Source organism: Chelonia mydas, chromosome 2 (genome assembly GCF_015237465.2).
Source record: "Chelonia mydas isolate rCheMyd1 chromosome 2, rCheMyd1.pri.v2, whole genome shotgun sequence".
NCBI lineage: Eukaryota > Metazoa > Chordata > Testudines > Cheloniidae > Chelonia > Chelonia mydas.
In genome coordinates this window covers 114372806-114378805 of record NC_057850.1, presented here as the reverse complement: position 1 = coordinate 114378805, position 6000 = coordinate 114372806, and positions in this window count along the sequence as shown.

The following is a 6000-nucleotide window of genomic DNA, read 5'->3' as shown; positions in this document are numbered from 1 at the left end:
CAGCACAGTTCAATATACAATTTTATCTGCAGGAGCCTGATGGGAATTAGAGATTAGTCATATGGGGATCTTTACAGCTGTGAAGTTTATGAGGGGCTGACTCAATGATTTTGGTCTCGTAAATTGTCACACAACTGTCCTGTTACTTAAAATTGTAACATTTAGAAAACAGGGACTTAAAGCACTAGAATAGGGCTTGAAGTTAGTGTGCAGGGAGTAAAGAAGGGCACAGAAAAAGTAAGTGAGAAACATAGAAACATGTAAAGGGTGGTTTTACAGTATTCTGGAAAGTGACTAGAAAAATGGAATTGGGGGTTCTATATTAAATTTTTTCTTAAAGACTCAATGTCAGATTTGCTGTTCACAAGTCAAAAACAATTTTTTTTTAAATTGCCAGTCCTGGAAACTCCACTTGGGACCCACAAGTCAAACTGTGGCTCTTTTTGCCTCTTAATCTCGGGTAATGGAGAGTCCACCACTGGAATTTAGTTATCGGTTCTGTTGAGATCCAGAATAGAATCCGGCTCATTCACCAATAGCAGTGTTGATCTGCTGCACTAGCAGGAGCAAGAACTCTTTAACAATAATGTAAATAAATTTGATACAAAGATACACTGGGCCAGATCCTCTAACCTGCACCAAGCCCAAATGAATAGACTTGGCATATAGAATCCCCTTCCCTGCCCCAAACCATGGAGAAGCACAAGAGCCATTCTATGGCTGTTACCCTGCGCTCCTTGGGGTGTTTCAGTCAAAAGTTCCACAGCGTCTCAAATCCACCTTCAGACCCAATCCCAAAAACTCCTCTGTTTGGTGGAGCACAGGTAGCCCTTAGAACACAGTCTCTGCAACCCCTAAGGAGACTGCCCCAAACCTGCTCTTGCCCCTAATGAGATGTACATGCCAGTGTGGAAAAAGGACAGGGGCAGGAATTGCCCTGCAGTAAGCAGACTGGTTGAGTAAGAATGTATTATTGCATAGTCACTTTTCTGACCATATCTGCACAGAAGGCCATTCATGATAGGCACCAACTGCAACAGCCAGTAATGCTCATATATTAAATTGTAGTTTCCTTTACATCTTGATTTCCATTAAGCTTCATTTCACAGCTCACAATTCTATTAAAGTACATTAGAACTATCTAGATGCTTATATGGCCCCCTCATAACTGTAATGTCTGGGGGCCTCCCAAACGCAAAGTATTGATCTTCACAGCATGCCCGAGAAGAAGGAAAGCACTGTTATGTTTTCCTTTACAGATGGGAAACTGGGGCACAGAGAGATTAAGTCACTGAATCCCACAGGAAGTCTGTGACAGAGCCAGGAATTGAACCCATATCCATCGAGTCTCAATGCACTGCATCCTTCCTTCTTCCTCACACTGAATACTAATTCCTAAGCAGATTTATTCAACATATTTTTGCCTTTTTCTGATCATGAACAGCTTGCAAAATTCTTTGTCAGTTTCTTCAAGGAACAATTCTTGTCCTGCTGATTGTCCACAAACTGCAAATATTTACAGGTCAAAGTTGCACTGTGTTAGTGCCTCACCAGCCCCACCATACCTGAGATTAATCAGGTTGAGCACCATACTAATCGATCAAGATACTATAATCAGTACAAATATCTCCTGCAACTGCACTTAAGAGAAGTTTATTTGCCAAGTGATGTTTCCTCTCTTCTTTGTTATGCTTGTGAAGGAGCACTTTTGTTTAAATGAGAAGACAAATGATTAAGTCTCCAGGGTCCCCCTCTTCTCTGCAAGCAAAAGTATTCATTGTACACACATTAACCAGTGAGGGGGAAGGAGAGAATTGCAGAAGCCCCTTCTTCAGATATTGTCAGGACATCTCTGAATGAAGTATCTGTGCAGGAGCAGCTGCTTCTGTGCCCCCAGACTGTTTGGTGCACATCCCAGTGGGGAGTTCCAAAACAGCAGGAGAGGTTCTATGATCAGAACAGCTTGGCAACCACAGTAGGGCATTGAGGGGTGCTTTCAATATGCCCTTAATTAATGAGGCTTTAGCTAATGAGCATGTGATGCTACAGTGAGTTGCAGTGACCTACCTAAATTTTTGGCCTATTGCCACCACTGCAGACAGCTACTATTTGGTAATCAACTAAAAAGTAAAGAGCAGACTTATAGTAGCTCATACTTCTGTATGTTCTGAGCCTCATTTTTATCCCACCCACATCAGGTTTCACTGGTGTCACTCCATTGTGGACTGTGACTTTAGGAAACCTGAAGTAGTTCACACCAGGAAGTGAAACCAGCTGGATTCAGGAGTAGGGCATGCAAAATGATCTGAGTGAAAAGCAATGAAGATATTTTTTTGAAACTTCCTGATCTATGTCTCTGAGTTACTGCCTCTAGATCAGATATAAAATCAGAAACATTACAAAAACTCTATAATCTTAAATATTATTATTCCTAATTTACACCAGCATAAGCAAAATCAGGGTCAGGACTTTTATTTGTAAATCACACTAGACTTTGAGCTATCGCCAAACTCCTGGCCTGGAGACTTTTCTAATTTACATTACCCACAGACCAGCTATTGGAAGTCATAGTGCAGTATGATTAATATTCTGTTGGACACAATTGAAGTAACCTTGAAACATTTACATTTAATCAACCAAAATAGGCTGCTGACTCCAAACCCAGTATTCCAACAAGAACTATACATTTCGGCAGCATAAAACTTTGGATGACAACACAGGAGTATGAAGTGGTGCATGGATTTCAGTCCATTGGTAACCAGTCATCAAATGGCTGGCAGGGATGGGGCATGAAGAGAAAAATCATTACACAATAATTAAAATAAAAAAACGTATGTCAGATAGAACTTAAACAATATGTGTTTTAATACGGTCAAATGTAAAGTCATACAACTAGGAACAAAGAATGTAGGCCATACTTACAGGATAGGGGACTCTATCCTGGGAAGCAGTGACTCTGAAAAAGACTTGGGGGTCATGGTGGGTTATCAGCTGAACATGAGCTCTCAGTGCAAAATTGTGGCAAAAGGACAAATGTGATCCTTGGCTGTATAAATAGGGGAATCTCAAGAATGAGCAGGTAGGTTATATTACCTCTGGAATACTGTACCCCGTTCTGGTACAATTCAAAAAGGATGTTGATAAATTGGAGAAGATTTAGAGAAGAGCCACAGGAATGATTAAAGGATTAGAAAATATACCTTATAGTGATAGACTTAAGGAGCTCAATCTATTTAGCTTAACACAGAGAAGGCTGAGTGACTTGATCACAGTCTATGAGTACCTACACGGGGAACAAATATTTGATAATGGGCTCTTCGATCTAGCAGAATATAACAAGCAGGTATAATAAGATCCAATGGCTGGAAATTGAAGCTGGACAAATTCAGACTGGAAATAATATGTAAGTTTTTAACAGTGAGAGTTAATTAATTAATCAATCACTCATTGGAACAACTTAGCAGGGGTTGTGGTAGATTCACCATCACTGGCAATATTTTAATCAGGATTGGATGTTTTTCTAAAAGATCTACTCTAGGAATTATTTGGGGGGAAATTCTGTGGCCTGTGCAATATAGAAGGTCACACTAGAAGATCACAATTGTCCCTTCTGGCCTCGGAATCAATGAATCTAAGAACATTTTAGAGGCAATTGCTTACACAACATTTGAATGTATTATAGGCACTGGATCTAACCTATCATCTGCAAAAACAAGGCTTTTCCCAATAGACGGTTATCCCAGTATATTTCAGAGAGATATTTCCATGGAAGCTTCCATTTCCCAGGCTGAATCCCATTTTATTTCCAACCTAGGTAAGTGACTTTGTACAGGACCTTGTGATCTTGAAAAGTAGCTCCCATTCTACCAAGTGACATTTTTAAAACACAGGGATGAAGAGTCAGGAAGGAAAGGTGATGGTCACTCAGAACGTAAGTATCCTCCACTAGCTGAGGCGTGCTTGCTCACTATTTCAAGAGGTCATATAGGGACCAGTATATTAGGTGGGACATTCCAACTTGCCTTAGCACTGCATGTGCTCATTATATAAGGGCATTTTTAATATGCCGTTGGTACTCTTTTTGGCTGATGATGAGCTATTCAGCTGAGTGGCTGGTTTGGCGCCCCCTACAGGAATGTGCAATTATGCTCATTAATTGAAGGGTACTTTTTGGTGATGGACACAACAGCTGCTTAGGAGTCCCCTACTGTAATGTGCACAGTACTGTACTGGTGTCGCTGGACCCACAGATCAGCTTGCAACAGCTATTTCATTACATTAACAGCTGGCAATGGCATGTTAACTTGGGATGGTGGTAGATGTATTTTATTTTATTATTTTGCTGAGATATTGGTAATGGCAGAGAATCCACTGACAATAGGATGATTCTAACGAGCAAAAAACTCTATTTTATTGAAGAAACAAGAACAGATATAATGAAGAAACTTCAGAAATGAAACATGACTCTTGAGCTTTAACTTTTGCTTGTTTTCATTTTAAAGCGATTAGAAAGAGAGATTGGACAGTGAATTTTGTAATTACTAAGAAGGAACTGAAAACAACCCAGATCAACCTCCAGTGGCTTGGCAAATAAGGGAAAGTTATGTGTAGTCTTTAAATTTAAAACAAAGAAACAGAGTTTTTCCTGGAATAAATATCTCATTGTTCAAGAAAGATTAACAGAGCATGTATGCCCACTCTCCACGCCACAGAAAGGAATATAGAAAGAACAAGGAGTACTTGTGGCACCTTAGAGACTAAGAAATTTATTTGAGCACAAGCTTCCATGGGCTAAAGCCCACTTCATCAGATGCATGCAATATAGCGGTCAGTAGGTTTCTGGTATAGGGTGGTGTTTATGCGACCATCGCTTATTAGCACTGTAGTGTCCAGGAAGTGGATCTCTTGTGTGGACTGGTCCAGGCTGAGGTTGATGGTGAGATGGAAATTGTTGAAATCATGGTGGAATTCCTCAAGGGCTTCTTTTCCATGAGTCCAGATGATGAAGATGTCATCAATGTAGCGCAAGTAGAGTAGGGGCATTAGGGGACAAGAGCTGAGAAAGCGCTGTTCTAAGTCAGCCATAAAAAGGTTGGCATACTGTGGGGCCATGCGGGTACCCATAGCAGTTCCGCTGACTTGAAGGTATACATTGTCCCCAAATATGAAATAGTTGTGGGGGAGGACAAAGTCACAAAGTTCAGCCACCCGTGACATTATCGGGAATACTGCTCCTGATGGCTTGTAGTCCATCTTAGTGTGGAATGTTGGTGTAGAGGGCTTGTATATCAATAGTCGCCAGGATGGTGTTTTCTGGAAGATCACAATGGACTGTAGTTTCCTCAGGAAGTCAGTGGTGTCTCGAAGATAGCTAGGAGTGCTGGTAGTGTAGGGCCTGAGGAGAGACACTACAGTGCTAATAAGCGATGGTCACATAAACACCACCCTATACCGGAAACCTACTGACCGCTATAATTACCTACATGCCTCCAGCTTTCATCCAGACCACACCACACAATCCATTGTCTACAGTCAAGCTCTAAGATACAACCGCATTTGCTCCAACCCCTCAAACAGAGACAAACACCTACAAGATCTCTATCAAGTGTTCTTTAAACTACAATACCCACCTGCTGAAGTGAAGAAACAGATTGACAGAGCCAGAAGAATACCCAGAAGTCACCTACTCCAGGACAGGCCCAACCAAGAAAGTAACAGAATGCCACTAGCCGTCACCTTCAGCCCCCAACTAAAACCTCTCCAGAGCATCATCAAGGATCTACAACCTATCCTGAAGGACGATCCCTCACTCTCACAGATCTTGGGAGACAGGCCAGTCCTTGCTTACAGACAGCCCCCCAACCTGAAGCAAATATTCACCAGCAACCACACACCATACAACAAAAACACTAGCCCAGGAACCTGTCCTTGCAACAAAGCCCATTGCCAACTCTGTCCACATATCTATTCAAGGGACACCATCATAGGACCTAATCACAT